The sequence below is a fragment of the Malaya genurostris genome, chromosome 3 (genome assembly GCF_030247185.1).
Source record: "Malaya genurostris strain Urasoe2022 chromosome 3, Malgen_1.1, whole genome shotgun sequence".
Lineage (NCBI taxonomy): Eukaryota > Metazoa > Arthropoda > Insecta > Diptera > Culicidae > Malaya > Malaya genurostris.
This window is the reverse complement of record NC_080572.1, coordinates 214,513,653-214,540,750: the sequence shown is the minus strand read 5'-3', so window position 1 is coordinate 214,540,750 and position 27,098 is coordinate 214,513,653. Positions and strand designations below refer to the sequence as shown.

The following is a 27,098-nucleotide window of genomic DNA, read 5'->3' as shown; positions in this document are numbered from 1 at the left end:
TCAACTCATTCAAATGAATAATTTACTAACTATAACAATTAAAGTAGTATAATTTTTCAACTGTAGTCGATTCATGAATAATATACTAAATCCATTGCGGTTACAGGGATAAGGCACCTATCGTGTAACACAGGTGTGTAGGTATAGTAGTTGCTTTCGTTAATGAATGATTCGCAACACCATTTGGAAACGTTTTCGCTTATGGCAACGACTATCTCATTCTGGCAGACCAGAAATTCTTCATAGGGTTGCCACTTTCACGGGCCTCGCCAATCTCAGAAAACGTAAATTTACATAATTTTTCTAAGTGTGTCGATTCATTCGAGTCCATTCCGAATTACTCGAGTTATTTTCAAAACTTACGATGCTTATTCGGTAACATTGTCGGAACCGAAGGGCTCAGTAAAAATATATTTGAATTTCATCATTGAGCCCTCTATGATAATTGAAGTAAAAATACGGTTAGAAACAGTGCGACGTCACTTATAGGATTTTGTCGTGAATACGACTTACTTTACTATGGGGCGCCTTTTCAAAATTTACCCTTTGAGAGAGTGATAAGTTTTTGATTGTGAATATCTCTTGTTATACTTAACGCAACAACATAATTTTTTCTCCATGCTATCAGAAATATAATCAGAAATTGGTGAATAAATTTTCAACAGTGTAAAATTGCCATAAATAATTCAAAAACTATGTTTTCTCAAACTTTTGGAAATAATGAGGAAAACTCACCACGTTCGCTTGCCTTTTTCGCACCAGGACGACGGTTTTGAGGCAGTCAGGCACATATCAGTTCCCATGTTCTACTGGCCGAGTGTAATAGCTAAATCTTGACCGAGGATTGTTATTTTTTTCTAGTAAGTCAGACGGAACTGAATATCGTGTTGAAATTCTTTCACCAAAATCAGTAATTATGGGGTGGTAAACCTAGATTCTGGTCCACCTGAATTCTGAAGTTGATTTTAAGTTCCAAATTTAGTTTCATACTTCTATTTCAAAATTTAGTTCCAGATTACAGGTTCAGCATTTTAACTATGAATCCTATTTCTGGATTTTGAAACTGGTTTCAAATTTCGTTCCTTATTCAGGGATTCGAATCAATCCAGAGATATGATTTAGGATTTTATCATCAGAATTAATAAACAGAATTCGGGATATGAATTTTAGATTCTGAAACTAAATATTAGGTAACCTTCATTCAATAAATGAATTCAAAACCAGAGTTTAATTCCTAAACTATGTTTCAGAATTTAATTAATAAATTCAGTTTCAGCATTCATTTCCAGAATTCAGAACCTACATGTTGGAACAGTGAATTGTGAACAAGATTTCTGGAACTAGATGGTGGAACTGAATTCAGTTCCTATATTAGGACTTGGAATTCAAGTTTAGAATTTAGTTTTATAACGCAGTTCAGAAAATTCTAAAAATAACTTCAGTTCCTTACTTCTAGAACTAGATTTATGACCTGAGTTTTTGATCTAGATTTGCAGTTGAATTTGGAGCGTGCCCTAGATGTTTATTTTAGTTCTTGAATTTTAACAGTTCTAAACATTACACAAATTACACAAAGCGGTTTTTCAGAACCACTAAAGTATTTCCAAAAGAATTTGTAGTATAGATGCATCGTTAAAATTCTGGAAGCGAAGCAATGAAAGTTGCAAAATATACACAATCTAATACGAATGATTATCTTTTTATCCGGAAGTGAGAAAGAAACATGTCAGTTTTATTCGTATTCACGTCCTCCAGTTATGTCTGTGACATTACCCACCCGCCTTTTTATCTTCGGAGCAACAAGCTTTCACCATGAGCATTTTGAAGCCTATCAAATAGCCAAATAGTAGCATCCAATGACGTTTTCAAAATAAGATCCGACATCTCCGAGAAAATTCAACGTAATTTAGTGGCACGGAAAGTGACCACTGCAAGAATTCTTTTACAGCAGTTTGTTTCTTTATCTAGGTGCCCACTTTCTGTGGTATAAATTTCACAATGTTTCGTGCAGTGACTCAAAATTTATTCCAGATGGAAGAGAAAAAAATTCTGCACACCCGCTTTATTAATCCAATGCGGTCCGTAATAAAAATCGCAAAATTGTTTGAAATTGCCAAATCAGCCTTGTATGATGTCCTCAAATGTTTCAGGGAGCTAAAGAGCGTGGGTCGAGTTCCTCAAGGTATGACCGCAAGCTGAACCAGAAGGTGTTGAGAACCGTTGGAGAAAACCCTGGACTATCAGATAATGAAATCGCACAAAAATTCTACTTGGAGGAGATGTTCATGCGAGGTTTTAGTTTATTTTTATGGAAAAATTTGCAAAAACTAATTGATTTGTAAGGGATATGCAGCTGCGGAGCAAAACCCAAAGTGTTAGTGACGAATAAGACAATGGTCTTGAAGTTGTACAAGGAAGAATACCTCAAAAACCGCGTACTACCTCTCATTATTTTTTTTCTCTAATTCATCCAACAATAAAAGGTCTTAATGAATATTATGTAGTCAAGTTATAAAATAGTGGAACGTAACACTTTCTGCGCAAATTTATGTGTAAGTTCGCCGAAATCGAAGAGATGTTCAACAGTTCCAAATGTTCTAATGCATGCTGTTATCGGTTCATAGAATCCAAACGTCGTTCGGTGGAATCTCGGTTGTAGTAAACTAGTAGAACGTAACGACCGTTGTGATGCACGGAAATCAAGACTAGATAAAAGCTTCGGAGAATCAGACGGCAGCGATCGGGATACGGTGGAAGATCTAGCGGATTTTGCCAGGGAAAATTCCTTAGAGCGAATCGAACAAATCTTTTCTGCACGCGTTCAATTCGTAAACTCCAAGCTACGGACACCAAACTATGCTAGCATTTTCAAGTATAGGCCGAACTAGTGAGCAGTATAATGCCTTCAAACAATGTGGATCCCTAAAATCACATCTGATTTTGGCAAAAAAAACTATTTGTCGAGTCGCTTTTGTAATTAATGTAAAACGATGTAAATTAAAAGTGAGGTTGGAATCCAACATAACACCAAGGTCATTAACACGATCAACTCTTTGAAGTGTTTGTCCTTTAATTTAATCATCAAGAAGTAATGGATTCAAAATTCGGTGGAATGTTATGAACCAGAAGCATTTTGCTATGCCGACGATAAGCCAATTCCTTCGACACCAGGTAACGAATTCATCCAGAAGCTTTTGAAGACGCACGCAGTCGTTAATAGAGCGTTTCTCAAGGCAAAGTTTCAAATCGCCGGCGTAAACTAATTTGCAGCCACTATCGTGCAGCAAAATAGCGTCATTAAAAAATAGCGAGAACAGAAGTGGACCCATGTTGCTGCCTTGTGGTACACCTGATAAGTTCGAGAACGGAGATGACATACAGGAATCAAGCTTGACTCGTAAGACTCTACCACTTAAGTAAGAGCAAAGCCAGTCAATGAACTTTTGTGTTGCACCCAGACGCGTTAATCTGCACAGAAGAATTCGGTGATCAATTCGGTCGAACGCCGCTTTTAGATCAGTATATACGGCATCAATTTGTACTTTTTCCTCCAAACGCGAAATACAGATCGAGGTAAATTCCAGAAGATTAGTGCTGAGCTGACCGAACTCCCGAGCATAAAGTCGTGTTGATCAACTGAGATGTAATGTTTTGTACGAGAGAAAAACTCATTGCTTACTATTATTTCGAAGAGTTTTGAAGCAGCAGACAAATTCGTTATACCACGGTAGCTCCTTTCATTGTTACGATCGTCGGTTTTATACACGGGAAACATATAAGGAAACATATAAGATTCCTTCCTCAAATGATCTGTTGAATATCATGCAGAGAGGAACGGCTAAAACAGTTGCGCAATGGCTGCTGGTATACCATCTGGCCCGGTCGAAAATGAACGTTTCAATTTCTTTGCCGCCGCAACAACCATTTAAGGAGTAATATTGAAAGTGTCGATGTGCACTAAGTTCTCAGGAACAAATATCAGTTAAAGCCCATAAAGGTCCGGTGAAATATTGGCTAGATTTGGCTAGTTCCACTACAGGCGGAAAGTCATCCAGTGGCACCGCGATTATAACGTTAATATCATCGTTAAAAACATAAATCCACCCAACTGCTCGCAGTTCTGGTCCATCGAGAGATTTTTGGCAAGAATGAAGCTGAATCTTAAGAAATGTGGCTCGTGACGCGCCTCGGATGTCCAAAGTGTGGAACAAATGTGCGAAAGAAATTGACTGCGGAGATGTGCAGCGTTTGATGGGAGGAATAAAAAAAAGTGCGAATTTTCATTAGAAGCGAAAATAAATTATTTGTATTGATATTTTTTCCTTAAAGTACAGTGAGTCTGGCCTTTGTTTTGATGTATTACCCTTATTCGTACGTCAATTCGTTACCGAGATACAGATGATTTTATTATTCTGGATTCTACATGGACATAGCTTTAGCTTAGATCCAAAGTGGGGTTTATCAACAATTCTATATCCTTCCTATTGATTGACACAAAAAAATCACCCTAGTTTGTCTACTACTCTACAATTTCTCTTTTGGTATTAAAAATGTCTTACTCTTCGCTGTACGAGGCTGGGTCAATTTTAAAAATGCAAACGCGTAACTTTTTTCTGTCACAATTTTGAACGCTTATAACGCAGTCATTTGTTGATGAATTTATATAATTTAACAACCAATCGATTTGGAAAGATTTAACTTAAACTTATGAGGTAACGTCGTTTAAGTGTTTCAATTGCATACCATTGAAAAATTGGTTTGAATTGACCTATGTTTTCAGGAGCCAATCATCCAGTGCGTCAATGATGTCATCCTTTCGTCCGATTTGCGAAGTATGAACTATCGCACAAAAGGTAATCTATAAATATATTCCCGAATACATTTCTGCTTTAGTTAACCCCTGGCTGTGAGCGAGCATTCGTCGTAGGCCGGTGAAGGTGTTTGAGTAGTGAGTTGTCGAAAGTCACATCCATACGCTCGCTGGATAGTCACTTTTGTATGTGTGCTGTGTGTTCAGTATAAAATTTCGCGTAAAGGGTGTAGCCGGGTTTTAATATAAAAACTGCCCCCAAACAGAACAAAAATTGATATACGCTGTTTGAAAGGGTTTATATTGAAGATGATTTTCCCAAAATGTTAACCTTTTAACAGCCATATTCGTGGAGTTAGGGTGGTTCTTCTGATTTTCATTTTATTTAATTTTTTCAAAAACCTTTTCAGCAAAAAAATTGAAAAAGGAATATTTTAGGAATTTTTTTCAGAATTTTTCAAAATGTATTTCATGTGAAAAAAAATGTTCAAAATTTTAAAAATTTTTTCAATCGCGCTTACAATTTTGGTACCACTTTAGATTTTACATCAAAAATAAATCATTTATGAGTACATTACGCTGTATTTTTTTCAGATTTTTAAAAAATGTGGACGGGTATAATATCAGACTTTAAAAAAATAAATCATTCGGAAAGCCATGCGTCTCCATCAAATTATCATCATCCGATGGAGACGCATGGTATTTAGTTCTGAGATCATATATCATATGCCCTTAGAACTAAATACTATGCGTTTCCATCTACAACTCGAGTTCAGGGCTTAAGTAAGAATTTTCATTAAGAAAGATCGGTGAGAGAAACATGAATCAGAACTAATGAATTGACAAATATTTAGGTTTTAATATACGGTTTAAAGTTTTTATTCATGAACTGATAAGTCATTTTACATTTTACATTTATTGTATTCAAATCAAATAATAACTATATTTAGTTGCCTGAAACTGCTCAACAAGTCAGCTGAAGTTAAACGGCTTAAGCTCATAAAGACGGATTAATCTAACTGAGATCGAACTGACAATAAATCCGTCGATCTTATTTAGATTCTTTTAAACTAAACAATTCATTAATGTACATTTCACAATATTCAATTCACTGAAGCATGTTAGATTGTTTTGAATATGTATATAAATAAATATTTCCTTCATAATGCAAAAACCTTTTTTACGCGATCATCGCGAAAATAAATAAAAAATTGCGTTCTTTCAAATAAAACGCGTAAAAAAGGCACGTGAATTAATAAATTTGCGTAAATTATGTTCGCGTAAATTGAGGTTTTAGTGTAGTATAGTAGTATTTTATTTTGATTCTCCGGTAACCAGAGATGTCCATCTCCTCTGTGTGACGAAGAGAAAGAAAAATTTCTCCCCTCGCACTGACAACTTCAACGAGAGCTCTTCTCTTTCACATATATACACCACTGTTGTATAAAGTGTGTACGCATCATGAGTGCGTTTGTTTATTTTCTTTTACCTCCTCCAGAGCACTAGCTAATAAATTCTCTGAGGTGGATGCAGATACTTTCACAGACGTGTACACGCCGTGAGCACTCTGGTGTATGGTTAGGGTAGAAGAAGCGTGGGGTACGCAAAATCAGCAAAATAAAACAATTTATCGTTAAATTTTCGGTTTTCATTGCAAATTTTTCATAGCAAGGCCAGATCTACTCTCTATTAATTGAAGTTCACAGAAGTGTTCGCTCACCATCACGCGCCAGTGATCACTTGTGTGTATCTGGGCGAGAGCACGTGAGAGCGATTCATGTGAAGAGAATGTTATTCTCTCGCACCAGCTTCTTTCAACACAAGCACGCACTCAAAGTCTGTCTGTCTGGACACTGAGAAGAGGTGCGCTTTCCTCTTTGTGTGGAGCGGAGCAAATTTATCCGCAGTGTATAATTGAAATCTACGCCCTGGTGTATCACTCTAGTGAAATGCCATCTCTGCCGGTAACGGTTCTCCGCCAGTTTCACTTCAATTATCATATGCATTAAAACAGCAAGCGCCTTCTCACTGCATGCGTTGTAATTATGATAATGTTCGTTCATGTATTAATAATATCAAGGTAAAGTATGATCAAAATTAAGGAATTTGGTTGCCTGTGCATTGGTTCCTAATATGCAAAAGTAAAAGTCAATAAAAGTAACTAAATATTTTATGCGGATCGTAATGGATCTTTTAAGTAACTTTGAAATCATCATAGTTGACGTTCATTTAAAAGATATTTTTCAAAATCTTTAAAATGTGAAAATTTGTACTGCCTTGAGTACAATAGAATAGAATCAATTGTTCTGACTCAATCTAATTGTCAATATTATAAGTCGCAGAAAATCTAAGCGATTAAAGTAGAGTAAGTTTGTAATTTGTCACAGTTTAATGCGCATCCACCACCATCTTTATTTTTGTATTAATTTTAGGAACCTGAAAATTATTTCATTTTAAATGTTTTGGTTCCAGGAGAGGAATGCATTCAATGTGGTAACCCTAATTCTTCATGACCTTGCATTGCACGATGAGTAGCACATAAGACACTTCGCTTCGCTTACTGATGGGCTGGGCATATTCGAAAGCCATTGTGTTGAACAATCGCTAAAGTAAACAACGATTAAATAACATACCTACCTAGTATCCGAAACAACCCTTGAAGGGTCATCCTTGGAATGCTATTAAAGACGTGAATAGGTACTAATGTATGGCCTCATGCTATAAATTACTTGATGTGATAGTTTACTAACAACACCCATTCATTGTTTTATAGCTGGGTTAACGAATACATAACATGCATCAGTATAATAACTTCGAAATATTGGTACGTTTATTTATGTATGAGCTTCAGAAACCTTATCAAGGGGAAGTTTTTTGGGCTAGTTTCGTCATAGGTTATTGTACATCGTTATCGAGATGTGCCTCAATCACAACCGACAGAGGGAATGACCTATTCCTGTTGTAATTTTCGGGCCAAATCAAGCTTGATTGATCCGGCTCGACTCATTTGGCGTTTATCGTTCAATCAGTGATGTATTGTCAAGCACCCGATTTATAGCGAGCGAAAACAATATGTTTCACAAGCGACAGGAAAACTTTCGTAATTTATTGCTGACATCGGAAACTTTTGTCTGTGTGCGGTTGGCGGTCCTGTGACAAGAATTCGTATACCGATTTATGAGTGTAACAGTAACTAACAGCTAACAGAGCCGTTTCGGTGCGATTTGTGACAACGCATCGAATGTAGAACATATATTTATCTTTAATTTAGGTTAAGAGCAAACCATATTTTTGCTCATTTTACATGATAATGAAAAGCGTAGAAACTCTAATCCCGTCGGCGCTGAAATTTGCAAGGGTTATCTACGAATAAATAAACGATGATCGAACCTGTTCTACTTTTATATGTTTGATGAGTAGGAATCCTCAGGTATCACCGAAACTCGCAATAACTGACAGAGGTTTGATATCGGCAAGAAGCATGTCGGTCAAAAGAAAACCCCTCTATATTCTACATTAAGAACACTATCAATGACAGCAACGTGCGAATGAAGTTTGGCCCCCGCATTTCATTATTCAACTTGCTCTACTCTGTTGATCCTGGCTGGGTTTGGCTTTCTTGAGTTAAGCGTCAAAAATTCGACTGTTCTCACCCACGAATAAACAAAGCTCAGACTTATTATCGGGCGGTAGCAAACATACACACACAGCCACCACCACCAGTCGGTACTAGTTATCGTGTTAAAAACTTTTTCCACCACACAGATGCTGTGGTTTTCGAAGTTGAATGAGGTTGGTCCCATATTAGATGAGGGTGGCGGAGTGAAATGATTGCCTTGGGGGAACACGGAATGTTGCTTTCTAGGCACTATGTTTCCCTGTTTCCTATCGTACACGAAGTACACAGCTTTAGGTGAAGGTGGCTGGATTAAATTAAATTGTGTTTTCGTTCCAACAATGGTTTCGAAGCACCAAAGCTGTTAATAAGATAAATATTTGATCACTATTTGCGACGTTGATACTGGGAGAACATGGATTATGAAGAGGTTACACTTAATATGCGTGTGCGTCATGCGCATAAAATAGAATTTACGGATGTCGGTAAAATTTTTACTGACTTTGAAACTGCTAAGGCTTCGGTAACCAGTTCAGTAAAAATTTTATTTGGTGAATGTAATGTATGTATGTAATATAATTCCGAAACCGGAAATCGGATACAGATGAAATTCAGAAGCATTGTATATAATCATAAGAGTTTTGATTTAAATCAAAGTTTGTAAAAATCGGTCACGCCATCTTTGAGAAAAGTTAGTACACATTTTTAATTTTTTTGGCACATTTTACCTCATAACTCCGGAACCCCAAGTCCAATCATAATGAAATTCAAAAATTTTGTATGGAATCATAAGACCTTTCATTTGCATCTAAGCTTGTAAAAATCGTTTACATACACAGACATTTTGCTACTCGACAAACTGAGTCGAATAGTGTATGACACTCGGCCCTACGAGCCTCAGTTCAAAAGTCGGTTTTTACAATGATTGCATAACTTTTCTATATTAGAATGGCAAAAATGATGTTTATACGTTACATATACAACAAGAGATATTCAAGATCGAATATTTAACACTCTCTCTGACCCAAGTAACAATTTTTGTTACGCTAGCTTGTTTGTGACTAGTTTGCAACCAGATATTTGAGTGATTGTTACTAACATCTAACCACCTGCATGACTCAAAAAGCGCAGTTTCTACTAGTTGTTAAATCGGCTAAAAATATGTTGTCGTTACGTTGTAATGCCATACTGAAATAACTTATCTTTTCATAACTTGAAAATAACTGGTTTCCAAGTAAACTAGTTGAAACTTAGTCACCATCGACAAACATTGAATGAATCCAGAATACATTTCTATCTTCAATAAAAAAGCAGAAGAGTACTTTAAGGCACAAACTTGATACAAGGTACAAATTTCACAACGATCCAAAAATTGTCGAGCGGAATTCAATTTTACTTAACTGTTTTTTATGCGCCTTCAATCAAAATCTGTTTATAAAGATATAAAAAATAAACAAAATTATAACCCTATGTTCAGAATGCTCAAAATTATTCCAAGTAGAGTGATTTCTCATCATTTTAAATTCATATATCATGAGAACTATAATATTATCACAATCGATGTTCAATCCCTATATTATTTTCTTCGTGTTTATGACAGTGCATAGAACAAAAATGACTATTCTGCCTTTCACTATTTTCGGCAAAAAGTAGTTTTGAATAAAGTAATATCCTGGTTTTATTTACGTTTCATACACTTCTTGAGACTCCATATTGTGTTCGCCATATTCAAGCCAACAAAGGTTGTTTTGTTTGCATTTTAGTTATCATAACGTTGGGAAAACTTACCGATAACTATCTGAATTGATGAAGAAATTATATGTTATAATCGTATAATATCTAAGTTATTGCTATATCAATTCACAGTAACGATTCACATATACGTTAACGTATTTATAATGGTTTCGCAACGGAAAATAAACCTTTTTTCAACTAGTAGCTAAAAACATAGCTGTGATTAAAGATATGTTAGAATCAAGTAACGATAACTTACAAATGATAGTTAGTTTAATGTTTACGTTATAAAGAAACACTACTGTCACCTTGTTTTAACCAGTATAACATAAAAAACATGTTCGTGCTCTTGTTGCAACACAGTTGGGTTAAGTGGTATCAAAACTTGTTATGGGTTGCTACTATTGACGTCAAATAAACTTATTTTCAACTAGTGGCTAGAAGCATTGTTGTGATTAAAAATATGTTTGGATTAAGTAGCGATAGCTTATAAACTATATTTAATTCAATATGACACAAATATGTTATGATTGGAAACCTAAATAACTATTTCGTAACTAGTTATGTTATGATGATACATTGCTGTCACCATGTTTTAACCAGTATAACATAAAACACATATTCGTGCTCTTGTTGCAACATAGTTTGGACTTTGTCGTATCAGAACTAGTTGCGGATTGCTACTTGGGGAGGGTCTGAGGTCTCTTATAAATTTATTTTCATATCCATTTTTTATATTTTTGCATTTTTCTGGATAATGTTCAATAACAGGCTATGGGACAAAGAGAATTTTCATTCGAATTTAGGATTAAGAAAAATTTCTAAGTTTCTTTGAAATTGGAGTGATTTCCGGTTTGGAGTACACGATCACTTTTTTTATACTTTCGAAATCTGGAACGAAGATCCGGTATACCCAAAATCAATGTATTTGGTCATTAACTAATCAAATCTATCCAATTCGAGAATTATACGGTTATTCGAATGTGTTTGATTGAACTTTCAGTGTCATGTATATAACCACGTCCATGAAAATGAATTTTTTATACCTGTGTCTGTCTGTAACTTCGGAACCGGAAGTCGTATCCGGATGAAAGGCTATAGCAGGATAAGCATGTGAAATCTGCCTCCAAAGGGAATTCATATTTTCATACCATTTTCGAAAGGTCATAGACTGGAAACAATTTTCCTAAAGTTTAACCCTTTAACTGCCGTATTGACGGAGCTAGGGTGGATCTATTGATTTTCATTTTATTTGATTTTTGGAGTAACCGCTCCTCCGAAAAATTTGAAAAAAAATCAGGTATGTTTAAGGCATTATGGGGAAGGTTTACAGGTTTCTTCCTTTTCGTTACTTTGATTTCTAAGCCCTGCACTTGAGTTACATAAACTACTAGAACAAAGCACCATGCGTTTCCTTCTAACAGAACTTGATGGGGACGCATGGTCGACTGTTACTTATTTTTTTAGAAAAAATCAAATATTGTGGTCGTCACCATTTTTAAAAAATATGAAAACATACCATTTTAACATGTCCAAATTTTTTTATTTGTCTTAAAAAAACGCGGGTGTTGCAAAAATTGGAAGAGGGATAAAATATGTTTCAAAATTTTCAAGTATTTTTTAATGGAAGAAATACATCTTCAAAAACTTGGGAAAAAAATTGTAAGCCTTCCCCATAATGCCCTCAACATACCTGACTTTTCAAATTTTTCGGAGGAGCGGTTTCTTCACAAATCAAACAAAATAAAAATAAATAGAACCACCCTAACTCTGTCAATTTGGCAGTGAAAGGGTTCAAACTTTGAGAAAATTGTGTCCAGTCTATGACCTTTCGAATGTGGTATAATAATATGAATTCGCTTTGGGAGCAGATTTCACATGCTTAGTCTGCTATAGACTTTGGTAGGATTATATGGGGTTATAATACCTTTCATTTGAACTTACGTTAGTGAAAATTGGATGAGCGATCTGTGAGAAAATGCACGTTTTAGGTTCGTTTTGCACATTTTACTCCGTAACTCCCGAACGGGAAGTCGGATCCAGATAAAATTTTATTGCAGCCTATGGGACTACAAGACCTTCAATTTAAATCTTAGTTTAAGAAAAATGGTTAAGCTGTCTGTGAAAAAATCGAGTGCACTTTTTTTTCATTTTTTACCTTTTTTATATATAAAAAATAGGTATAGAATTCGCTCAATCTTTAGAAAAATTTTCCGAGGCCCGGAGGGCCGAATGTCATATACCAATCGATTCAGCTCGACGAACTGAGCAAATGTCCGTGTGTGTGTCTGTATGTATGTTGTCAACTAAGAGGTCGAGATCTCAAAGATGGCTGGACCGATTTTGATCGAACTAGTCGCAAATGAAAGGTCTCCCCGTCACCCAGAACGATATTGAATGGTTTTGAGATCGGATGTTTACTTTTTGAGTTATACGAAGTTTTATGTCAATATTTTTTGACAGTATCTGTCACACTTGACCTTGAAAACAGAATATGTTTTTAGACTTAGATTCCGCACGGTAATAGCTATCCAACAAGCCATAGTTTGTTAAAATCCGTCCATTTTTAACGGAGATATCAATATTTTTGTGTAAACGACTTTTCCCCTTATTCCAGCAGTAGAAGTTTTGAGCACTGTATGACAAAGAAATGCTTGGGAGCAACGGAAAACACGATTTTTATACTGTGACATACAATTGTTTCTAAGTACCAAAAAGACTGTGTACAGCATCCTTTTTCATGACAATTTGCCTTGGACCGATTTTAGCACGGTTCGTTTTTGGCAACATAATCGTTCGAATATGGCATATGTAAACCAGATGATATCAGCATTTTCGCGTTGGAAGTAATTCCATAATTATATTGATTTAAACTACTTACAGCTTCATATAAAAAGTAGTATACTACCAAACAAGGTTTCTGAATTACGTTTGGATCCGACTTCTGATTGCGGAACCACAGGATGATATGTGAAATAATGCAATTTTTTTTCTCGTAGGTGGTTGAACCGATCTAAGATTCAAATGAAATCTAAAAACCATCTATGATTCAAATGAGAGGTCTTAAAATCCTATAAAACATCTTACTTTTTAGTCAGATACGACTTCTGGTTTAGAAGATACAGGGTGATTAGTATAAAAATGTCCATTTCACATAAATTAATCAAATTAATCGGGTTTGCAGATTTCGATAATCGATTATCAAATAAATTTATTTCAGTTTAAGTGGTATTCGTTTCTGGATTCGGAATGTACCCCCAAATTTTAATTCGCACTACAATTTCTCAAAGATGTCTACACTAATTTTCAAACATTTCAAATCAAATGTAAACTATACAGCTCCTCAGGTGAATTTAACTGACTTCGGCCGATTTTTTAATTCCGGTTCTATAATCAAATCGTTTCTCAAAGCTCAATTATTTTCTCAAAAAGGCCAAATTGAATTTCAAAAACAAAAATTCAAATTATAGGATTTATGGTTTTATACAAAATTAATGAATTTCATCTAATTCTGACATCCGATTTTGGAATTACAGGGTGATAAGTTTTCAAAATTTAAACCGATGTAGAAGATGAAATTCTAAAAAATCTTCAAAATTGGACTCAAAACGATTGTAATTTATTCGTCATATCAATTTATGGCCGTAAACGATTCGTAATCGTTTTGCTTTATGCTGGTTTCTGAATACCGGCTCTGAAAGTACCGTAAACAACCGTAAACTCGATTGTCACACGTTAAGATTCATATTCAACCCGATTTGCAGTTTCAACATTACAGGGTAATGAGTGATTTAAATCTCAAATTGCCACTTAAAACGTTGGTCATAATTAAAATGTCGTGAGAACCGAAGAATATTCATGCAAAAAACACATGCGGATTGATAAAAAATGTATCATCTTACTGCTAGGTGGATTAAGCACGTTTTTGAATAATTGATCAAAAACGCGACGAACGCTTTCCGCCACATTTCACCTTTATCAAATATTCCGTTTCACGCTAGCTTTTGATAAATTATGATCAGTGAGAACTAAAAGACGAAAGAATATCTCAATTGTCGGTAAAAGTTGATAGATTTGTCCAATTATTTAAAAAGTTTTTTTGAACACGATTGACACAAAAAAAAGGAAAAATAAAAGGAGTTATTTACACAAGACTGATTAATCGAATTGTATTCGTTGAACGTTCTTTTGAAAAGGAGAATTAAAAAAGTACGAGTATTGCAACAGAAAATCTGATTACATACATTCTAATATCCGTCAAAGAATCCTATCAATTGAACAGAACGTACCTTTTTGCACACGTTTGAAGATCTGAAAAGAAAGAGAAAACATTCGAATCAGTAGGAAGTCTATGTTTATATTTGACTGCATATGGGAAACAGTTTTTTCTTTGTTCTTTTTTCTTCTAAAAATTAACATACGTTAGCAACCCATCCACCATTCCAGAGTACATTTTCGGTAAAACATTATGAACGGGTGACTTAAAGCGGTGAGCGCTGCTCACCGTGAAAAACTTTGCATCCGAAAGCACTTCGGAAAGGTCAGCTCTTACTGTCAAAACCATACCGAACAGCCACTGGTCAGCCACAAGTTGACCGGGACTGTTGGCTGGTCCTGTAGGGAAGGACAAAAGCATCCATGCAAGCACACGACTCGACTTTTGGCTTGACCGGTTCTCAATGGTCAACCAGTTGGAAAACATGGCAAACCTGTTTACTACCTCACTTAAAGTGCACTCCAATGCCACACAATCTGACCTTTTCCTATGGTAAAATTGCACGCCCTCTACTGAATAGAAACTTCCCCCTTCTGTTTCATCGGGCGGTGCATTGAATTGACCGACCGACCGACCGACCGACCGGCATATCGAACTGGATATTGATGTGTATGAAGGCAATGAGTCTTTGAAGGCCTGAGCCCTCCACCATCGTTTGGTGGTATTTTTATCTATCTGTTTCCTTGGTCTGATCTGATCGATACTATGTAGTTCAACTCCTGCAGGCCGAGCAATAAACGACTTGATGAACTATTTGCTCCTTTCCTTCAGTCGGGTTGGTTCACGAACGGGTAGTGAAAAATCAATAAAATTCGCACATGAAGAAAATTTTCCTTCCTTGGGTTTCAGTCGGTTAATTGATGTTTTAAGAAACGATTCTTAGTCGGCTGCGAAGTCTGTTGAAACAGAATGTCTAGTTCCTTATCGGAATGTAGTACCTTGACTGTTGTTGTTTTAGCGTTGCATTCAAATAATATTTTAGACAAAAAAACCCATGCTTTAAACTCGTTCATTTCTGTCCAATGAACCCAATATTCTGAAAATGAGAAATATTAGAGTCTAAATTAATCTATTCAAACAACGGTAGAGACGATTGTTGATTATTCAGGAGTGAAGATTGGAATATTGGGTAGTTCTAATTGTTTCTCCATAACGCTTTCAATGGAAGTTGATATTGAATTATTTAGTGACTATCCAGGGCATAGAGCCTATATAGGTACAAAAATTTAAATAGAGGTTAGTAGTAGATTTGTGTACAAATAATGTTTTGCTACCATAGTCGTAGCCCTCATAAGAAACGATTTATTTCGCTAGTCTCGCTGATAAAATGCTTGACGCAGCTTTGAGTTTCCATTTTATTTTTATTTGTCAAAGAACAGATTGTTTAACTGAAACTAGAGATGAACCATTCATTCGCGAACGATTCAAAAGAACTAGTTCTTCTAGAAGAACGAGTAAACTAGAGTTCATCATTAAAGAATGATGAAGAAATGGAAGTAATCGAATTCTTCAAAAGATTATAAATTTACTGCGTATTTTGGAATGGTCGCAGGATTTGAGAATATGGTAAAAATTGCATATATTCGCGATCTTTAAAAAGTACATAAAAATGATGATTATTGATACAAATACATGTCAAAAAGTACTCACTATCTTTGAATTTGCCTTATGTCTCTCATACTTTTTCGGAGGAACGTATAAAATTTCAGAAGAACGAAACAAAGGTTTAACAGAACTAGTTTTTTTTTGTAGAACTAAATATAAATTTTTTAGCGGTTTTTTTCTTAAACGAACATTGTTTGCCCAACTCTAACTAAAAACCCATACGTCATCATCGTTCCAACCAGATCAAACAAAGGGTTTGTGCGTCACACCATAATACATGGAAGATGCACAAGAATCTAAACCACCTCTGCCACGAAACTCAATTTCAAAGCTTTCAAATAATCGCATTCCCTCTGGTATTGATTCTTCTGACGAAACCGCAAACTGCGGGTAGAATGGATTTCCAACGTCGTTTCTATCTTGATGGCCTTTGTAGGCAAAGTAACGTGTGGGTAATGTGTGGGATGTTGATATCGACTGATACGTTGGTAAGGGCTGATGTGGTTCTTGCAAAGTTATAGAAACGATTTCTTAGTTCTTCATCTGGTTAAGGAAAATTCTCTCTAGGGGGCACCGGGGCAAAATGCCCTTGTTTAGTTTTTGATGTGGAACACATCTTTGTTTTCTATATAGGAGTGCAAATTGGAAACTCAGGGAAAAATACACCTAGAAATGTGGTCAGGTTTTGAACACTTACAGCTCAGTCAATTTTGTATTATTTATCAATATTATTTCACCATCTGATTGGAAATATTTTTAAGTTCCGATTTGAGTGTATCGAGCCAAGTATTTTCAATTTTATATGCTTGAAATTTCGATTAATAGCGAGCAGTGTCCTATTTTGTCAGCTAAAAATCTAAGACACTGTGCTGGCTTACTGGATTTCTCTTACGGAGACGATGGTTTTCAAGGAGTAAGCGATTTATCAACTGGAAATCATAGTTCTGATTGGTCATTTGATGCAAAAGCGAAGCTGTAAGGAAACACACGAATCTGTTAGTATAAGCGAAATTATAGCCAACGTTTCAGTACCACGTGTAACATGCCAGAGCTGTTAGACAACAATATGGATGAAATGTTTTGTTATGTCGTTTTCACCTGAGAAATTTGCAAGTATCCCAAGGTAAATTTTAAGTGCCTAAGAATAATTTCTAGTTTAGACAATTATTAATACTCTTCTGCTATTTCGATTTATTATCGAAATAGCAGAAGAGTAGTAATTGCAGAGAACTTAACGCTATAAAAATAACTGCATGCATGCAAAACTTGAATACACCCAAACCTCCGTTTACGAACACTTTTTTTACGTTACCTCTTCTTACGTAACTCTTTTTACGAACCAAATACCAAATAACGTAATCTTTTTCTACGAACCAAATCCCAAATAACGTAAACTTTTTTTACGAACCAACTTCGTAAAAAGAGGTTTTTGCATCCAATGATAACAATTTCCGGCTCCATGGAAATTACAACAATATGGGTATTTTCGGGACGGGTTTGATGAGTAGATGACGGAAAACGATGTTTGAAGTGGTTCGGAAATCCAAGATGGCATCTTCTGGTTCTTTGATATTGTTTAAAAACATTTATAATATGGGTATTTTCGGGACGGGTTTGATTAGTATATACCGGGAAATTATGGAATTGAACTACAAAAATATAATGTTATGACGTGAATGGTTGAATTGGCTTCTGCTGCTATCTGCAGCTATATGGCGCACTGTCATAAAAAAAAACGTTAACACTGTAATGGTTACTAGACATTAGATGGCATACTATTACCGAAAAAAAATTTGCAGTCGCGGTTGTCTTTTCTATATTGGCAGGTATAAATACGATAGCGACTTCCCGTGTTGTATTGGAGGAAAAGACATAAACGAGATATAACATTCTTTTTCATCATTTTTTTTCTAAATCACAAAAACCGGAAAGCAAAAACCGAATACAAGTAGTACTTCGGACGGCGTAACCCAAGCGAAACATACCATGAAATAACAAGAAGCCACAGAGAAGAGAAACCGTCTACTACGCGTAATTCTACAAAAACTGTGAAGGACCTTATTTTCTTGATCCAAAACTATGTTTTAAACAAATATAAACCTACCTTTCGTTTTGTTTCGATAGAGCCTTCAGCTGAAAAAAAATACAACCAGTTGCAATGCAGGTTGGAAGATACAACGGACTTCGTTTGACAGATACAATTAGAGTGCAACAATCGAAACTCACTTCACTGTTCCACGAAAAGAACATTCATGCGCATCAAATGTATGTATGTATGTATGTATGTTTGAAGCCACCATCAGTTCAAGGCATTACCAGTGTTTGCGGGTAGACTTACAGTAGATCCGAATTTGATTATCAGATAGCTTTCATATAATTGCTGTTAAGAAGGCCAAAATGGGGTTTGAGGACCCGGCGCCTTCCAGCAAGAACATTAATAAATCGTTAAAAACAATTGCGGTTTGATTTTCCGTAACAATCTGCTTCTGGTAGGAAAGGGCAGACAATCAATACAACCTTCATAGGGGTCTGTCGCTGACGATGTCCAGCCAGCGACTGGCACCATTAAAGAAGGTGACAAGCGATTGTAAATACACTCTCCTACTCAATGCTTGATCGGAGAAATAGGTATAAAACGAGAGGACTAGTGTTTGATGAACAGAGAAGATGTTTGGATATAGGGTATCGGTCGGGTGACGGCCAGGATGTGGACCATGTTCGATGTACGTTGCTACTATGTCTGTGAGTTTTAGTGTGGCTAAAGCAAGATCAGAGTGGCGAAATGGTAGCGCGTATGCACGGAATGCATAAGAACGCAGGTTCGAGTCCTGTCTCTGAGCGTATCTTTTTCCAAAAAATTCATCTTTTCTGTTAGTTTTTCTTTCACTTGGCTTCTCCAATATATATTTCCGCTCAGTCATTGCAAAAACTGAACTTAGTCATGGCGGCTTTACGTCAAACTAAAATTAATAAATCGTTAAGAACATCCGGCCATATAATAAAGAATTTCGCTGTACCAGCTTAAACCAGCCTGATGGTTTGTTCGTTAGAAGGGTGCGCCTTACTCATTTCATAATATAACATAACAGAAGATACTATATGAAATAATATGCTATGATACAATGTATAACAGTTGTACAGTTGTCGCAGTGTAAGTTATGCTCTTCTTTCGTCGCAGTACTGCAGGAAATATAATATTTCTTTGTTAATCATGATGATAATAATAATAATAATATTAATAATAATAATAATAATAATAATAATAATAATAATAATAATAATAATAATAATAATAATAATAATAATAATAATAATAATAATAATAATAATAATAATAATAATAATAATAATAATAATAATAATAATAATAATAATAATAATAATAATAATAATAATAATAATAATAATAATAATAATAATAATAATAATAATAATAATAATAATAATGATAATAATAATAACAATAATAATAACAACAACAACAACAACAACAATATATAATACAATGTAATATAATTCAATTCAATATATAACAAATAATGCAACAAACAACGGAACCATGTGTGGCAATATACTACAATAAATATTGCACAGTAGGTTGAGCTTCAAACTACAAGCCATTTTTCACCCTCTCATTCTGCTACTAACGCAGAAGGCGATAGCACTCAGTCGACGCCGTTCTGTTGACAAAATGTCATCATAGACGCTCGGGGAGGCATAAGATACGAACTTGTGAGGAGTTAGTTATCTCACCATTTGACGACCTCAAACACCGTTTTCCGACATCTACTCATCAATTCCGTTCCGAAGATACTCATATTGCAAGGGTTTTCAAGGAATATCAATCAACCGGATGTCGCCATCTTGGATTTCCAAAAAACCTTAAACATCATTTTCCGGATTCTACTCTTTAAACCCGTTCCTAAAATACCCATATTGTAGTAGTTTCCGTGGAGTCGGAAATCGCTTTCGATGTATGCCAAAACGTTATTTGGGATTTGGTTCGTAAAAAGAGTTACGTAAAAAGAGGTAACGTATAAAATAGTGTTCGTAAACGGAGGTTTGGGTGTATTTGCAATTTAAAATTTTAAATAGAAACGTTTCTGTTGCAATCAAGCAAATTTTTTTCTATCCATTTTGTTATCTTCATGCTTGAACTTATGGCAACAATCCAGAAGAAAAATTTCATTCAATCAACTGATTATGAGAATTTCAACAAATGAATAAACGAATTGACAATTTCTCGCTCAACCAGCCACGACAAGAAACAAAAGGGGCAATTAGAACCGCCAATATAACGAAGCCAATATTTGCTCCTTTGTTGCAAAACATTCATGCAATCAATAGGGAATCTTCATCGATACGACATTGTTTTCAGCAAAATTCGAACGAATGAGCATTGGTGTTTATTTATTGGTTGCCTTAATGAAGCCGTTTTCGTCGGTGTTTCCTAATTGCAATGTTGTTAACAATATTTTAACGTAGATATACAATCGAAGAGCAAAAAGTATACCTTTTATTTGTCATTGAATATTTTTACAGAACCAAAAGAGCATTCTTCTGAGTAATGATCAAATGGTATGAATAATTTTTTTTTTTTCATAAATACGTTTATTTCATAGGCAATATACATAAGTTTTTCTTCGCCGTGGCATCCACAATACATAGTAGTTTAAACCTAATACATTTCGAATATCATATTAGTATGTTGGTGCTCATTAGTTAATCTAAACACTGTTTTTATCAAGCGAGTTGCTATTTTAATTACATTAAATAAAATACATTTATTTTGTACATGATCTTATAACTATTTCAGGATTGTTTGTATCAGTTCACCACTTATATTCAATATCCTATAGTTGGCTATTGGTTGAACTCATGGAAGAGAAAACAGTTTAACATAAAATAAAATTTAAATTGGAACTCCAATGGATTTAATGAAATGATAAAGAAGTTTCATGTATGGAAGGTCACGACAAGCAAGAATGTCGCGAACTGGGACATTGGATAGTCTACCTTGGGTACGCAAAGAATTTATTAGTTGAGATCTGACATCACGATACTCCACGCATGTCCAAACGACATGATCAATATCCCGATAACCTTCTCCGCAAGCACAATGATTAGTCTCGGAGAGCCCAATTCGAAGGAGATGTGCATCTAACGTGTAGTGATTGGACATGAGTCTGGACATCACACGAATGAAATCTCTACTCACATCCAGTCCCCTGAACCATGCCTTTGTCGATATTTTAGGAATAATTGAGTGCATCCACCGACCCAGATCATCTTTATCCCAAGAAGCTTGCCAGCTGGCAAGTGTTCTTTGGCGAGACGCGCTATAGAATTCGTTGAAAGCAATCGGTCTCTCATAAATTTCACCCTCAATAGCACCACGTTTGGCTAAAATATCGGCTCTTTCATTGCCTGGAATGGAGCAATGAGCCGGAACCCAAACTATTGTGATTAGATAATTATTATTCAATATGTCGTTCAGACACTGTTTTATTTTACCCAAGAAAAACGGTTCATTTTTGCCAGCAGCGTTTGAGCGAATGGCTTCAATTGCACTCAGACTATCTGTGAAGAGGAAATAATGGTTTGGAGATAATGTGACGATTACATTCAAGCTATAATGAACTGCTGCTAACTCTGCTATATAAACAGATGCAGGTTCTTGAAGCTTGAATGAGGCCGAAACATTATTGTTGAACATACCAAACCCTGTCGCTTCTTCCATTCGCGATCCGTCCGTGTAAAACATTTTCTCAGAGTTAATATGCCTGAACTTACTTGAAAATATTTTTGGGATTTCCATAGAGCGTAGGTGGTCCGGGATTCCACGCACTTCGCGCTGCATGGATGTGTCGAAAAATAAAGTTGAGTCAGGTACATTTAGGAGGCTGACACGGATAGGAATATATCTTGAAGGGTTGATTTCCTGTGACATATGGTTAAAATATACTGTCATGAATTTTGTTTGAGATCGAAGCTCGACTAGTCGTTCGAAATTATTAATTACCATGGGATTCAGCACATCACATCTTATTAGCAGGCGTGATGAAAGCTCCCAAAATCGATCTTTTAATGGAAGAACTCCCGCCAGAACTTCAAGACTCATTGTATGTGTCGAATGCATGCAGCCTAAAGCAATTCGCAAACAACGGTACTGAATTCGCTCAAGTTTGATAATATGAGAATTTGCAGCGGAACGAAAACAAACGCATCCATATTCCATCACTGAAAGTATCGTTGTCTGATACAATTTTATTAGATCTTGCGGATGAGCACCCCACCAAGACCCTGTTATTGTTCGAAGAAAATTTACTCTTTGTTGGCATTTCGTTATCAGATACCTAATGTGTCCTCCCCACGTGCATTTGGAATCAAACCACACCCCGAGGTATTTGAAAGTCAAAACCTGTTCGATAATTCTTCCCATCATATGAAGCTGAAGTTGCGCGGGATCATGCTTTTTTGAAAAGACGACCAGCTCTGTTTTCTCCGCAGAGAATTCGATACCAAGATGAACAGCCCAAGCGGACAATTTATCTAAGGTATCTTGCAATGGTTTTTGCAGATCAATAGCTTTGGATCCAGTAACTGAAACCACGCCATCATCTGCCAATTGTCTTAGTGTACATGGGGTTACTAGACAGCTGTCAATGTCATTCACGTAAAAATTATAGAGGAGCGGACTGAGGCATGAGCCTTGCGGGAGACCCATGTAGCTAATTCTGATTGTTGCCAAATCGCCATGTGAAAAATGCATGCGTTTCTCTGACAAAAGGTTGTGCAAATAATTATTTATAACCGCTGGGAGTCCATGTTGGTGGAGCTTGTCTGAAAGAACATCAATGGAAACTGAATCAAATGCTCCTTTAATGTCTAAAAATACAGATGCCATTTGTTGCTTTTGAGCGAAGGCAATTTGGATGTCAGACGAAAGTAATGCAAGGCAATCATTCGTCCCTTTATTTCTACGGAAGCCAAACTGAGTATCTGACAACAAACCGTTCGTCTCGACCCAAGTGTCGAGACGTCGTAGAATAATTTTTTCGAACAATTTTCTGATGCAGGACAACATCGCAATGGGTCTATATGAGTTGTGATTGGAAGCTGGTTTCCCCGGCTTTTGAATGGCGATAACTTTCACTTGTCTCCAGTCAGGTGGAACAATATTTTGCTCAAGAAACTTGTTGAACAATTCCAACAAACGTCTTTTTGCGAGGTCGGGCAGATTCTTCACCAAGTTGAATTTAATTCTGTCCAATCCAGGAGCGTTATTGTTACAAGACATGAGTGCTATGGAAAATTCCATCATTGAAAAGGGGCTATCAATGGAATCATCATTTGAAGAAGACTCCCTAACAATGCTATGCGTAGGAACGGAATCTGGACAAACTTTCCTCGCAAAATCAAATATCCATCGATTCGAGTACTCCTCACTCTCATTTCCTACGTTACGATTCCTCATTCGTCTGGCCGTATTCCAAAGAGTGCTCATTGAGGTTTCTCTTGACAAACCTTCCACAAAATGTCTCCAATAGCTGCATTTCTTAACCCGAAGTATGTTCTTGTACTTGGTTTCTAAAACCAAGAATTTTTCAAAATTCTGAGGAGTTCCTCCTCCTCGTTTTAAAAACGTCTTGAAAGCATTTTGTTTCGCGTGTTTAGCATCTGAGCACTCTTTGTCCCACCAAGGATTTGGAGGTCTTCTGTTAGACGATGGACCAAGAAATCGTTTGGTTTGGGCTTGTTCTGCGGCCTCCAGAATCGAACAAACGAGGAAGTCATATTCTTCAAGTGGGGGAAGCTCTTCCATTGAAGTTAAGACACTTGAAATATTACTTTGGTATTTAATCCAGTCAATATTTTTTGTCAAATCATATGGAATATTAACTGAATTAGCAATGCCTTTGTTACTGCTAATTGAGATGATGATTGGTAAATGATCGCTACCATGTAAATCAGGAAATACTTTCCAGGTGCAATCTAGTCGAATTGAAGTCGAACAAAGAAATAAATCTAATGCACTTGGACGTGCAGGAGGTCTTGGGATCCGTGTCATGCTACCCATATTTGGTACCGTCATGCTAAAATTGTCGCAAATATTATATATTAGAGATGATCTGCTATCATTGTAAACGGAACCCCACATCATTCCGTGCGAATTGAAATCTCCTAAAATCAAACGTGGAGCAGGAAGGGCTTCGACAATTTCATTAAGCTGTCGTTGTCCAACTTGAGCTCTTGGAGGAATATATACCGAAGCAATGCAAATGTCCTTTCCTTTAATGTTTATTTGACAAGCAACAACTTCTATACTAGAAGTCGAAGGAATGTTTAATCTATAAAAGGAATAACATTTCTTAATTCCTAAAAGCACTCCACCATACGGGGAGTCTCTGTCGAGACGTATAATGTTAAAGTCATTAAAATTTAAGGCTATGTTTGATGTAAGCCATGTTTCGCACAAAGCAAATACATCACATTTTTGACTATGCAACAAAACTTTAAATGAATCAAGTTTTGGCATGATGCTTCGACAATTCCACTGCAGGACAGTGATTGAATCATTTGCGGCGGATGATAAATTATCCATCAAATGATACAAAACCTGAAAGAGCTGGCCATTGAGCAGATAACTGTTTCAAAAAAGTTCTAGCTATTGGAAGGAATGCTGTTATGATGGTCTTTAGAGGTTCAGAAATATTGAATGCAGCGAAAATCCATTCTACAATTTCCGAAAATTTCAGTAATCCTGTTGGTGAATGTGAAATGGAGCCCACTGGATTATTGTCTTTTCTTGAGCTAGTTCCTGGATTGGTTTGTGAATTTGACAAACCAGGAGGCACAGTTTTTGGTTTTAAATTTGGCTTTTTAGCTTTAACACGGGGATCTTTTTTTGAAGGTATAATTTTAGGTGTCTTTTTTGGTATTTTGTGGTTTGTTAATCTCCTCTTAACAGACCCTTGAGGAGTGACAAACGAGGTATCTTCACTATTTCCGTCAGAGTCAGATTCCTCTGGCTCCGCAAGATTTGAAAAACCGTTTTCGGTTTCCAAAAGGGAGACATGTATGACCGTTTTGAGCATTTCTGCATATGTGCGCTTAGACCGTGCTTTTAAAGAAAGCTTCATTTTGTCTTTACGCAGCTTAAATGCAGCGCACACTGAAAGATCATCATGAGGGCTTTCCCCACAATAAACACATTTTTCAACATCTTTATCGCAAAGGTTATCCTTATGAGGCCCTTGACATTTGATACATTTGGACTTATTACTACAGTAAGTAGCTGTATGTCCGAATTTTTTACAGTTCGTGCAATTCATAACATGCGGTACGAAAAGCCGAACAGGAAGACGAATTTTATCGATATAGACATGGCTAGGCAATGCAGATCCGGCAAATGTTACGCGAAACGAATCTGAGGGACGATAAGACTTTTTTCCATCGACAATAGATGCTGAGTACAATTGTTTGCACTCGAGTATCTTAACTCCCTCAAGCATGGAGTTTTTAAAACGGCCAACTCCATTTTTAAGTAAATCATCTGCTGTCAGACTTGCTTCAGTCACAACACCGTCAATTTCTACCTCCTTCGATGGAATGTAAACTCGATATTCAATAGCAAATAATTTACAGGTTACAATATCGTTTGCCTGTTTCAAGTCGTTAACTACAACTCGAATTTTATCTCTATTAACCTTACAGATTTCTTTAACTTCAGAGAAATGTGATGTCAAATCCTTTGTAATTTGCATCAAGTTTAAAATCTTTTCTTTTTTTCGAAGATAGACTATCCATGGCCCAGTGGTACCCTGTGGATAATGTTTAGCCCTCGGAGTATTTAAACTTTTACTAGTATCCGGAATCGGATTCGGATGATCTTCCATGAGATCATCCATTACATTAAATTTTTTTTGTAAATTAATAATACCAAAATAAAAACTTATGTTTAGTAAAATTTCAGATATAAGAAATAAAAAATAAATTAAATTAAATCTACCTTGTAGCTGATGTCTCTGTTCCTTTATCGTGAAGAACGACGTGAAGCTCTTCCAACGATTTCCAATTGGCAGTCTTTTGCTGTTTCCAATTGGCAGTCTTCTGTCGTTTACTGCTATCTCAGTTGCTCTGCCGTCGTTGTGAACACCACTGCACTTGCTGTACCTGACCCCAGGTACAGTGCTTTTGCTCTTGGTGGCGATCAAATGCGATGCTTGCAGTGTAGCACCTCGCGATATATGCCGTCTCTTTTGATCCTACGCAGCGTACAAATTCTGGTACCTGGTAGATCAGCACTGGGTTGCTTTAGCACCTCTGTGCCTTTGCACCCCTTCGTCTTCGCACCTTTATGCGATGGCACCTCTGTGACTCGTCACTTCTATGCTCTCGCACCTCTGTGTCTCTACACCTCTGTGCGTATGAACGGGATGGCCTTCGTTGCTAGCTTTCCAGTCGGGAAACGCCCCGAATATTGCGTTTGCTATGGGCAGTTTAACTACCTGAAGCTTAGAATTGTCTCGGTAGCAGCCGTTAACTCACGAGCCAGTACAATCGAAACACAACCTCTTCGCTTGAATGGTTTTTACTGAATGATATGAATAATTAATGACATTGGAAATGTATCTGGCTCGTAAAAGCTATTGTCGTCGCTCCGTTTTCTTCGTTTTTTTTTTTTTTTGGCTGGCTGGCTGGAAGCATACAATAAACACATTTTTTTTCGTAAAAGCGGATGGATGTCAGTGAAAATGGATTAATTTACGTTTGTTTTTGTCTCAGGTGTTTGTTGTTCCCAAAAGTGAGTTTATCTTTTTATGTGAGCTACTTTTTTGGGTTTAGTTTGATGTTTGCTACTTTTTGTCTAGTAATGCTGGCGTTGAGATCCTATTTGCTTACCAGAGATTTTACCAAAGCTGGGATCTGGCATTCCACTGATTCTCAGACGAAACAAATACAATCACTGAAAGCTTGGGTACTGAAATAGACACAAACACAAACAAATTTACTTGAATACAATCTGATTTATTAACTGACATCAAATCATTTCC

The 27,098-nt window shown here is 36.2% G+C and overlaps 1 protein-coding gene across 31 annotated transcripts in view; it reads right to left on the bottom strand.

Moving 5' to 3' along the window:
- LOC131434953 (glutamate-gated chloride channel) overlaps window positions 1-27,098 on the bottom strand; it is a 449,131-nt gene that overhangs the window by 274,297 nt on the left and 147,736 nt on the right. For all 31 annotated transcript variants that reach the window (XM_058602298.1, XM_058602294.1, XM_058602295.1 and 28 more), the window contains one exon: window positions 14,450-14,471. The gene's annotated coding sequence lies outside the window, so the exon portion shown is untranslated. The remainder of the gene's footprint in view (window positions 1-14,449; window positions 14,472-27,098) is intronic.